This window comes from Dreissena polymorpha, chromosome 13 (assembly GCF_020536995.1).
Source record: "Dreissena polymorpha isolate Duluth1 chromosome 13, UMN_Dpol_1.0, whole genome shotgun sequence".
Classification (NCBI taxonomy): domain Eukaryota; kingdom Metazoa; phylum Mollusca; class Bivalvia; order Myida; family Dreissenidae; genus Dreissena; species Dreissena polymorpha.
The window spans coordinates 27,051,732-27,064,720 of record NC_068367.1 but is presented as its reverse complement, the minus strand read 5'-3'; the positions used below and the strand labels follow the sequence as shown (position 1 = coordinate 27,064,720).

At 33.3% G+C, this 12,989-nt stretch overlaps 2 protein-coding genes across 2 annotated transcripts in view; both read right to left on the bottom strand.

Moving 5' to 3' along the window:
- The window catches only part of LOC127855708 (A-kinase anchor protein 9-like), a 477,990-nt gene that overhangs the window by 147,404 nt on the left and 317,597 nt on the right, over positions 1-12,989 (bottom strand). The window lies entirely within an intron of this gene.
- Positions 1-12,989, bottom strand: part of LOC127854531 (uncharacterized) — a 34,276-nt gene that overhangs the window by 19,726 nt on the left and 1,561 nt on the right. The window contains exons 2-3 of the mRNA XM_052389596.1: positions 824-1,486; positions 75-233 (exon numbers count right to left, since the gene is read on the bottom strand). The gene's annotated coding sequence lies outside the window, so the exon portion shown is untranslated. The remainder of the gene's footprint in view (positions 1-74; positions 234-823; positions 1,487-12,989) is intronic.

The following is a 12,989-nucleotide window of genomic DNA, read 5'->3' as shown; positions in this document are numbered from 1 at the left end:
CATTCTTTGCTGATTGACAGACGCTACAAACCATTCTAAATCTATAAATATATAAACTGGTCCCTTTAACTTACATCACTAAGTCTTGTACATGCTATGATGGCTGAAGGATCATGTTGTAAGCAGTGTGGGTCAGCCAGGAGCGTGGACAGTGTCTTGAAATAGTCTTGCAAGTCAGCATCGGTAACCTTGCAGTCGGATGTGTGACGCACATCTCGGCCAATCTGACGGACCTAAGAAAAAACAAATCATGATAAATAAACAAGTATAATATTCGAAATTAAAAACGAGTATGTAAAATGTTAATGTCGACGTTTCTCTCTCACAATCTGATAAGCTTATCAATATGATGTATGCATGTTAATAAAGTTTATGAAAAATAAAGGACCATCAATGAAATAAATTAACGCCGATACCGACACGTTTATTATTACAAACCAAAGCGCGTCTACTTGTCGTATGAACACAGCTAATGGGCATTCCCAAATAGAGAACAATTCTTGTGCACATGAAGGATTTTTTTACGTAAACAATAATTGCAATTTAGTTAAACTTAATTTATTTAATGGTACTACTTTTTCTGAATTGTTGTGTTTGTGTTTGATGTTTTATAAGTTTTGAAAACAAGTATAAAGATCGTAAATACTCGCTTTGATGTACACATACTTGAAATGACAAGTGTGCGTTAATGCAGTATTTAGAAAGTCATACAATAGAAGTTAATGAAATATGCAACAGCTTTAATGTTCGCAAACACATTCAGATATGAGTAAAACAAATAGAAACACTACTGTTTAAACACTTAACTCGTGCTTTGTATTACCTTTTCTAGAGGGCATTGCTTATCAGGCGGTGGAGGTGATACACATAAGTGGGAGAGACATGTCTGGAAATGTAGGCAATTCAACATGATGCTTATCAAACCATTAAAGTCCGATTCCTGGACCGAGGAAATGCTGCTGTATCCGTCCGGAGGGAGGTAGCATTTGCCTATTTCCCAATAATTTAGTGCCCACTTTTCCGCACGAGTGTTCCTCCAGGAAGGTCCACCATATCTGTGGTGTAATATGATATTATGTTTTACATTATCACAAATTGGGCATGGCTGCGGTTTCTGTGATTTATGAAAAGGACAATAATTCCGTTTCCTCTTGTTACAATATGGGTTTGTCGGACATTGTATGAGGTTTTCAATTGGGCAGTTTCCACAACTTCTACCAACAAAGGTGTGTACTTTCTGTAATTCTGCGCAAAGAAAGTTAGTGAGTCCTTCCTTCGTAACATTGAGTCCTATGCACGCTTTGAACCAATTATTGGTCTCCTTGTCGCCGATCAGGTGTGTGTTAGCGGCCATACTGCACTACTAGCATGTACTGGTGACTTTGTTAATGGACAAGCATAAACAGGACATACATTCCTTGATATGTTACATTCCTCTTGTCAACAAAGTCTCCAAATATATGGCCTTTTGAGTGGAATTCATCATCTACAATAAAAACCGTCCATGAACAAAACTCATAAATTTGATTTAGATTATAACATACATTGTTTATATACATGCTATTGGTGCATAAGCATAAAGTTTATCTTTTCACTCAGTTATACTGGCTAACTGTATACATATGAGCTCTGACTCATGAAATCCTGTCATGACAGTACCATGAGATTCGTCGAGATTGGCATTTTTGACGCCACATATAATATTGCCTCTGCATTTGAGACGCTCATTAGACAAAGCTGTTGTGAATCAAGCCGATTTATAAGAAAACCTTAGTGTTGCTATTTGAAACCAAGAAAAGTACACACTTATCTAAAGGACGTATATTTCGGATTTCGCGGAATTTTCCCGGCAGACTTTGTGTTTGAACGATGATTTAAACTAAGTCACTTATAAGTCGCTGGTTGCAAGTATCATAGTCTCGAGGTAAATTTGGTTAAATTAAAAAAAAAGTATTGGTTTAGTAAAAAATCGGTAAATGTGAACGTTCTTTTTCCGCCAAAAACATGTATAATTTTTTGTGAGTACAAGTAATTGTTTTATTGTAAACCAAGTTTTAATGCAAGCCTGTAATTATCAGTACTGGCATGTATTTCAAATGTTGGAAAATTTAACTATATTTGCTTTTTAAGAAGTTGAAATTTGGGATCTCAACATGATTTATAACAAGAGCACCGCAAAACGAGTGCCACGCTCGGCTGCGAAAGCTTGTCAGATTTTTTTTAGAGGACACAGTGACCTTGGCCTTTGACCTAGTGACCCAACAAGAGATGTGTTTGTCAGAAACACAATGCCCCCTACAGCACCGCATTGAAATAAAATTTATCATTTTGCTGGTTTAGAAATCATCTCCCTTTAAAGTTTGTTCTTCCCTTGAATTTTGTCAAATAAAACCGGGGGGGGGAGGGTCTTACAGTCAATTATGACCATGTCAGACATCACTGACAGCCTGTGGTTTAAAAGAGATCATAGCCAGAGTTGATTTTTCTTTTTTTATAAAAAAAATAGTAAAAAAAAACAAAAAAAACAAAGCCAGAGTTGATCATGTATCTATGGACATAAGTCCACAGGTATGTAATGAACATCAAAGAAATTATAATTATATCATTTAAAAAAGCCTTTGACAAATCAATCATTTGGGTAATACATAATCTAAATAATAAATCTGTACAGTAACTGTAAAAAGAACTTCAATTCTTGGTGAGGAAATATATAATATGAGATTTATAATTATATAAATTACTTCCCTTTAAAATAATTGTCTGTAATAAATCTCTATTTTTAGTAGCAAATAATTAAAAGCCACTACCGTGACTGTAGATTCACCACTCAAAGTGTGCAGCTCCATGAGGTACACTTCAATATTGAATAATTATCTCCCCTTAAAGCTTATTACTTCCCTTAAATGTGTATGTTTTACCGTAGACCGTAAAGGATGACATTGACCTTGACCTTTTACCACAATGTGTTTGTCAGAAACACAATGCTGCCTATTGCGCCGCTTTGATTTATTTAACAAAAATATATACGTGGGCAGGTCAGATAACTATGTCCATTTAAAGCTTATTACTTCTCTTGACTTTGTTTTTTCGACCCTAGACCTTGAATGATGATGTTCACCTTGAAATTGTACCACTCAAAATGTGCAGCTCCATGAGATACACATGCATGCCAAATATCAAGTTGCTATCTTCAATATTTAAAAAGTTATGGCCAATGTTAAGGTTTTAGCACGACGCCTACGGCGGACGGCGGACGATGAGCTGGTTATGACAATAGCGCGGGTTTTCTCAGAAAACAGCCTCGCTAAAAATTAGTTCGGCCCAGTTTGGGAATAAGCAAGAGGCCTGGAAATAAAACTAGTTAGGACACGGTTATTTGGAAAACAGACGACAATATACTTAAAACCTTAATTCTTATCTTCGATATGAATTTGAACCTGGAATCCAAATGTGATTCAAAATTATATTATACAGCCCACTTAAATATTGTTCAGTGTTTATGTTCACAAACCGTCATTTGGTGGCATTAGTAACATTTCTTATATTCTTAACCTTGCTTAGACAGGTTTAAACTTAATGTATCAAGTTTTAACGATTTAATCCCGCTTGTTCGATGCTTATTTTATATAAATTGATACCACCTATCATTATATTTCACAAAATAAGAAATTGTGTTCAATACAATAATAATGTGAAGAAGCATGTGAATAATTCTTTGAAAGACACGGCTGAAACACGGTATTAATGCTGATGTGCATTTTTTTATCCATGGCTTAGAAAAAATATACAAGATAGGAATTAATTCTAAAGGTCCACTACACTGACATATACCCATCTTACTTTCCTGAATATTTCAAGAGGCTAGTGCTACACGTTCTTGAGATATACCTTGAAACATGCTCTAAAAATGGCCTTTTTTAGCGTTATGCAGTCTCACTTGAAAAAATCTATTGATTTAAATGAGAAATGCTCTTGATATCAGCAACAAATGATGCAAACGTTGGTATAATCTTACACAAACTTGTATCCGGTACGATTTGCTGCTTGAATTATTGAAATAGGTAAAATATTATGGATTTTATAAGTAAAATACTACCAGCAGGGATATTGTTTCAACACTAAAATTCAAACATATACTTACTGTTATTTTCCAATTATTGGTACAAAATTTCAGTAAATTGAACTTGTATTAACATAAAAAAATCAGTTATGTATTAGGATAAGTACAAAACCCATTCAAACTACTAGATAAGCCGGGGTTTTAGCAATAATGATAGTTCATTGGTAAATCTTTTCATTTAAAATTCTGTAGTGTCTGCAACCATTGAAAGTTTTATGTGGCAATAGTTTAGAAGTTTTTCTATGCAAAAGTATAAATACTACATTTGCTAATGTGTATTCTTGTCATGTATAAGTTGGCTTAAATTTGCCTTGCTAAAAAATTATCATTATTGAAAAAATACTACTTAGAAAAAGTTACAGACACTACAAAAATGTGTAAAAAATGAAGGAAAAAAATCCATGTTCTATTTCTCATAAATATTTTGTTTTACTCGTGAGAAAGTTCCATCTTTTATGTTGGAATGTTACATCATACATTGTGCAATAGATTAATGTGCAAAAAAGGGTAATGCAAGACCTCTTGGGATGAAATATTGTAAGCATTCTTGTGGAATTATTTTATGAACAATTTATTTAGAAACAATATAACCTGATGTTCTTTTTCTAAAATGATGTATCTAAATATGTCTGTGTTCTTTACGATGATACAACCCTTTAATATGGAGAGAAGACAAGAATAAACCTCTTGTAATGACTCAGGTATGTATCTACCATTTTGATTATGCTACGCTAAAATTCGTAGTGTCTGTAACCACTAACTTCCTTCTGTAATCCTTAAACCTTTTTTGTTATATGTGAGTAAAAAGAAACAAAATTGTATTTTGTATTACATTACTGATGTCTAAGGTGCATTATTTAGACATTTTCTGTCTGAAATTTGAAATATTTATCATAATAATTTATATAAATTGTCTTCATAGTGACGCTTTCTATAAACTGGCATTTTTTTTCAATTATCTCCTAGAATATGCAACTGGAAACATAGTTGTTTGCATTAAATATCATGAGAACAGTAAATCCAAACACAACCATTTGAGAATTTACTGAGGTCAGACACAATATCAAACAGTTTGTTTTGATGGTCATATGGTTACATACAATGCCTACACATTTAACTTATTATTGTTCATGCTATCAAAGAGCATATGAAACCATTTTTAAAGCTAAAGTGATGAATTTTAACTATGTCTGAAGTAACTTCTGTTTTTTACTTTGATCCAAATGGCTGCATTTAATCATTTCCTTTGCTTATGAATGGATCAATGAAGACATGCGCACTGTTTGCTTTACACTACATGTATAAAAATTTACATTCTTATACTTTAATTAGTAGCAGAAACTTTGAAGAAAGCAAAAAGAATTTTGTTTCCGTTCTTGTTTCAAGAAGCAAAGATAAATCAAGCAAAAAAGAAAAGATAAAATAAGACTAGGTTTGGCTACATGAAGGTTAAGCAATGGGAGAACAAACGAAAATATGAGAAGCTTAAATACAACTATGATGCCTTCGTAGCTGCTAGGCTAGAGTAAAAGAATGCAATCAAAGGACATTTTAGTGTTTGCTTTGGAACAGAAATCAGATTGAAATACATTTATTTTGAAAGTTAAGCAAATTTGGCCTGGAAGAGATGACTGTTTACAGGAATCGATAGATGTCATCTTGTTTATAGCGCACAAGATCCAGAGATATAATTGAAAGTGGACGTCGCAAATTCAAATTCAGGGCAAACATTACTTAAAGCTTAAACTTCTCTGTGATTATCTTAATAGCTAGAGTAACAAAGGGTTATAAATACATCACTGATTTGCTGCTTGCAAAATTACATTTTTGTTTACACTGAAATGTTTGGAAAGTTTTCCGCACATTATTTGGTAATGCTAATTGCTGCATAATGAAATTCTAGATTATATTAATTTGAAACTCTATACAGGTGTGCCAATTCATATGAGATGCCAAACTCATTATGTCAGATTAGTCTTCTTTGACTTGTATGTGCCCAGCACTGAGAATTGTCAAGCTACACGTCTCCTGGACAGCTATTGTTACCCCATGTGTAGTGTTTGTAACCAAGTCAGATCATGTACACAAAAAATGTGTTTTAACTAAAATTCTAACAGATAAAAAAATATTTGATATAATGTTTAAGTCACCGTGTTTATGTAGACTTGCTTTTATAGTGCATTTTTAATGCTTTATGCAATTCTGCAACTGTCTCTGGAATGACATATTTTGGTAGTGTCTGTAACCAAACTTATGAGCATGCAATTTTACCTTTTATGAGGACTTATGCTTTTTCAAACCAATCGTTTCATTTATTTTGTTTGAATATACTTCCTGGTTTCAGAAAAATGCCCAATTAGCTATCTTGTGGGTCTATAATAAAAGTTATAAAAAAGTTTCTTGCTTGGTTCTTTTTCGGTCTGATACCTGATTAATTAATACTTTGATTTTTTTGTTAAGATAGTAATCACCTTTGGTTTTTTGCTTTATTTCAACAGTTTATAACCTGTAGTTGATGTTAAAGTGAAAATATCTGAAGTTTTGAAGTTCTGCTATGTTTTTCTTGCATGTTATATGACTAGTGTAGTGTCTGTAACTTGTATTATACCATAGGATGAAAATGTTAGATAAAAAAATAATGCATGCATGATCAAATAAAATTCAACTTGATTTGAGTAGGGGATACATTGAGCTTTAAAAATAACACCAAGGAAATGCTGTATCTACAATTTCATTTTTTTGAGTAAGTGAGACTACTTTCAGCACCAATACCGTGTTTTAGCCGACAGCAATAAAATTACTTGTATTAATGTGAATGTGCTTGTGGCATTCAAAAATAATTTGCAATTGGTTAAAGCTTCATTTACATAATTACAACTGTACACAAATGCAAATTGCAGATGTGCATGTTGATACTAATAAGCTGTCGAAATGTTCAATAGATAGGACACTGTTGTAAGCCCGTTTAATATACCTGTGTTGTAATTCAAGATACTGAACATATCCACATTGTGCCATTGTTTACAAATAAGCCAATAACGTTCGTTCCGAGGAATATAGTTTCGGGATGTTTTCTCAAAGGATGGACAGAAGTTCTTAATTTGTATAATGTAAATATGGAAGCTAGTTATTGGCTAAGTAGCCCAAGAGTTAAACAATCTTATTTATGTATATATAGAACAAAACTGTTATTCCACTGTCCATATGTCATTTAATGTATAACTTTCAACTTCAGCGAACTATTAAGTCCACTTCTTGTACTAAGTAGGCCCATAAACATACATAATTTAAAGCATTCTAAAGCTACCTGTATTGAAGGAATACAAAAGGTGTGTATTTCGCTATTATAAATCGATTACGCCTAAGCTACTTTACATGTGATCGTGCTTCATACCTGTTTACCTGCTCCGCGGGTAATCCCAGCATGTTACTTTATTAAGAGTGCGATTTTTATAAAAAATACTTCGCGGGAAATCACTAAATGTTTCCCGCTGAATGATTTTAATAGCACTTACGCTATTTCCTCTTATGACCAAACCATATAATGCATAAATAAACACCAATTAGTTCTGCATTCGCCCGTATATATTCGTTTCGTTTCGCCATTATAATACCATTATTATATAAATGAAATGCAATTTACTGCAGTACAGACAGTTTTCAGAAACTACTAAGAAAACGTCTTCATTTGTAATCTAGCACGACTACATGATTTAAATTCTTATAACTGATACTACTGTTGCTGAATTGTTAACATGTACATTACCTGCCCTCGGACGTCTTATCCGGCATCTCATAACACGTCCCTGTCTGTTGAATTTATTTATGAGCGACTTTAGTTCTTCTTGAATGCTCTGAGCTTTTATGAGTACATATGTCCATGTTTATTTTTTAAAACATACCTACAGCCCATAGTTCTTCATGGCAAAGGTAAAAACAATGTAAAAAAAATAATGTCTCACATATGTCCATAAAATCGAGTTCAATCAACCTAATACATCGTAACAAAAACAATAAATGTCACCATCGATACCCGTTTGCGTGTATTTTGTTGAGAAATGCGCAAAACATAAACTTGATAACAAACCGTTTATGGCGGAAGTTGTGAATTGTCGATTAGTGCAAAGCGAAAGAAAAGGTTACACTGCACAAATTGTTTCACCGTGGTATCTTACGATCTGGTCTTATTTTTAGCAGTTGAAATTGTATTGCGTATACCAGTGTAGTTTGAATTAGGACACATTCTTATTATTATTCTCGCTGAGATCGGATAAGTGGTAGAGTCCGTGCTTTTAGATACGGCATTGTAGAAACAGTTATTGCGCTGTATACTTATTGAACTGAAAATCCGGTAAAAACTGGATGTAGTGTCGGGTGTTCTTACATGCCTAGAGATAAGGCTGTAGTATGGAATACTTAATAAATATTTTATTTTTTCAGGCTGTACAATTTAGTATTTAATTAATTAACGGAATGAAATAAATATAAGCATAAACGTTAATAGATGTATTTATACTTATGTACATATTGTAAAGCTTGATACTGTGTGTGATTATGAAATAAATATTAAAATAAAAGTGCATAGATGTATGTCTCCTAGTGTTCATATTGTTAAGCTTTGATAATGTGTGTAAATATTGAAATACATATTACAATAAAAGCATATACAACCCGTCCCTTGCAGTTGTATTTCCGTATTGCCGTTCGTTAGTGGGAGACAGTGGACTGAGAGAGACGTTTAAGAGGGTTGAGTGCTTAAGGCTGTCTGTATTTAAGACTGTGTTGACTAAAGAGATGGGTGAAAGTGTTATGCGTAGGTTAGGTTGCGTTTTAAAGAATTGTTCTGTATGTGAGTGTGATCTTTGTCAGTGTTGTTCGAGGTGCTGTGCAAAATGCGGATGTGCTGGTGTTTTGGAGAGATTTTTCATTTGATTATTGTCACTGATTAAAATGCTATGATAAACAGACAAGAATAACAAGCGAGTAATATATATATATATATATATATATATATATATATATATATATATATATATATATATATATATACTGGCATTTCCCCAGGAATTTGGCCAGGCACTGCGGCAGGCGGTTGGTGTCGAATTCTTTATATACTTTCTAAATGTTATAAATCAAAATCCACAACACTTTGGAGCTACCATATCACAACATTTCTTTTAAAATTTATGTATTTTTCCTCAGTTCATTTCATCCAAGTCATATATTATAATATAAAATAACAACCAAAATAAACAGAAAGCAAAATTTTTTTTATTGGATTGAATTCTGTCATGCACAAAGACTAAAGAAAAATGTGTTGCAGGTATATAGCGAATTTCGTAAATATGAAAGAAACTATATATCTATTGGATCTGAATATATTAAATATTGGTACTGTTAAGTTACAGTCGCCGGTAAGAAAATAATGTTAACAAATTTTAAAGTCTCTATTACGTTCAAAAACAGCGAACATTTCGTTAAGTATTTCGTAAAATAAAATTAACACCTTAACAATCAGTGTTCCTTAATATACAAAATTTCAACGCTAGATGTGGTATGATTACATGGATTTGTGTAGATACAAAATTCTCGTGTTTATTTATTTGTGGCCACAATTAATTCCCGCGAATATATCTATTCATACGACACACGAACACCATTTTAGTGTCCATGTGTCGTATGAATAGATATGCAAAACAATAATGAAAACGAGCATTTTTTATCTACAATCATCTATTTTACCAGTCCACATCTGGCGTTGAAATTTCGGCAATTGCCATAAGGAACACTGATTTTTAATTGGTTAAGTTTAATTTACGAACAATTGTATGAACTGTTCTTTGATTTTGAGTAGTACTGTTACTTTAATGGTCGAGTGCAATCAAATAAATCGTTTGATTCCAAGTAATTGTATTTATAACTTAAATTACGCGCAACCGCAACACATCAGTTACGGTTTATTTTTGAGGCAAGTTCTTTATACCTTTCTTTTCTGCAATAGTCGTAAACAATTAAAATATTTAAAAGATCGCTGTGGCGTAGTGGATATGGTGTCCGCCTAGAAATCGGAAGGTCACGGGTTCGAACCCACTGGGAGCGTTCCTTTGATCTCCCCCAAAAGACACCAAGTACTGGTTCTAGTCCCAGGAAACGGACTCGAGAGCGTTTATATAAGCCTTCGACTTTCGATGCAATTGAGCTTCAATAAATAGGTTTAAACTAATTAAAATAAAACAAACAAAAAAATTGAGCATATCTTTAATTGCTCTTACTTCACATGTACCGGTAATAATAGATCATTATCGGCCATTATTAGGTGACAAACACCATAATTGATCCCCATGAACGACCGTAAATCGTTTATACGTGTTATCTAAGCCCCTTATGCACACACCGCTGATAAGAGCGTGCATGTTTTGATTGAACATTGGCCGAATGCAGACAGCAAGCGCTTTTGAGAATTTCAAGTGCACGCATTTAAGCCCGCTGGGCTAAAATCGCCTGGGGAAAACATAATTCTTATTATCCATGCATTACACTTTTGTTATTTTCTATTTTGTATATGGCTAAAAGCAATTGTATGCTTTAGAGAAAATACATGTTGCTGCTGTAGATGTTGTATTATAATTCCAAATGTATGTTGTCTGACCGCTATTCATATACAATTAAAATAAGTATAAATTAACATTTCAACAAATTATATATAAAATTTCTGTCCATTTAAAACAAATATTTAATATTTGAAAATAAACTTTCTTAAAAACAAAAATGTATGTTCGGATGAAAGCATAGGTAAACCGTTTATTGGTACATGTTGCTGTAAACACACCGCGTGCGTTCCTTTAATTTTTATTTTGGTTAAAAAAAACTGTTCCATATGCAAACAAGTTGACATTTACATTTACGGTTGACGTGTTTGAAACTTTAATTAAAATCTTTCTTCTGCGAGCACACCATATCATGTAAGTTATCTTAATTTGCTCATTATAGATGTATTGACGATCTATTTGTGTTAATTCATGCCAGAAAATAGTTTATGTTGCTAATTTTACCAATAAATCAGCGCCCGAAATCCAGGCGGTAAAATTGCTATGGTAAATCGTGAAACAAGTTGCAACTCCCAGGACCCGGAGGGCCAATAGCTGGGAGTTGGCTTATTGCAACTATGAGCGACTTTAATGTATTTTATCAATAATCGTACCATGTTCTTTTTCAAGAGTTGGTCCAAATAAGTGCAGCGCATAAGCTGATTACGTAGGCACTTGTGAGCGTGTGATGATTGTCGACCATTGATTCAAATTACATTCGGAATACAGTAGAGTCACGATATTTTTTTTATAGTAATATAAGTCATATTTCGAATGAATTCAATAAGCATCTATATAACTCTGACACAGAAACAACTAAATACAGATTGTTCATGATTAAAATTTAATCGATGTAGGCTTCGGATTAAGCTAAATTTAATACACAACAACGGGTGAACGAATAACCAATAAAAAAGCTCACATATTATTGCTTTCATATTCTGTAAGTTTACTATTCAATTACATCAAATTCAATCGGTTTCCGTTACAAAACGATACAATTTCAAAGCATTATTGATGCCATTCGTTTATTTCATACGCTGAAAACCTGGTATTGATTGCCAGATAAAAAGTGTGCCCTTCCAAAAAATAAAATTTAGCAAATATATAACGTCCATGTTATTAGGCGTATATTCACGGCCGTAAATCACAGGCGGCACCTCTTTTTTTTGCGATGCATTGCCAATACCAATGAGGTGGTGCTAATGGCAGAAGGTGGCGCCAAAGCACATTTTCAGCTATTTTAATTTTTGGTGCCGACCAAACACTCTTTGTGTCGCATTCTAGATTGAGTGTTCGATCTTTTTTCTTACTTCAATCATTACGCAATATAATCTAATAAATAAATTGCAGTTTCCATATAGTATAGAGTCATGACATTTGTTATAGTAATATAAGTAGATGAAACTACATTTTGAATGAACACAATTAGCATATGTATAATCTGACACAGAAACAACTGAATACAGATATTTCATGATTAAACTGAAATCACTGTATGTATTGCATTAAGCTAAATTAAATAGACAACGTGTGAACGAATGATCAATAAAAAAGGTTAAATATGTTATTGCTTTCATATTGAGTTAGGTTATCATTAAACTAAATCAAATTCAATTTGTTCCCGTAACAAACGATACAATTTAAAAGCATTCTTTATGTCTTTAATTTATTTCAGACACTGAAACCTGGTATCGATTGCCAGAATAAAGTTGTGCCCTTCCAAAAAATACAATTTAGCAAATATAGTACGTCCATTTCATAAGGCGTATATTCACGGCCGTAAATCACGGGCGGCACCTCTTTTTCGCCATGCATTGATACATTAAATGCACCAATTCTACTTCCGAGGTAGCGCTAAGGACCGTATGTTATGAAATGTCACGGATTATTCGACATAGTGACTTAGTTGTATATGTGTGTATTTTTCAACGTATTTCGCATTATTTTGACAATCGGGCAATGTGGTGAGATTTAGCGAAGATTTATTCATCCACAAATGTACAGAAACATACAATAACAACCAATTTGGAAACGTGATGACCACGTTATGGCGTGGTACAAATTTTAACAGAACACCGAAGTGTTTTGCCTGGGTGACGAGGAAAATTTATCCAGATGAAATCGCTAACAACGTCAAAGGATAGCTTTTGACATGTTTAAGTTGTTTCATGGACAACAAAATTGACTTCTTGTCGATTCAATAGATAATTCGGTGTTTTTCCAAAAGTGATGGAGCCAATGCCTATGAGGTGGCGCTAATGACAGAAGGTGGCACCAAA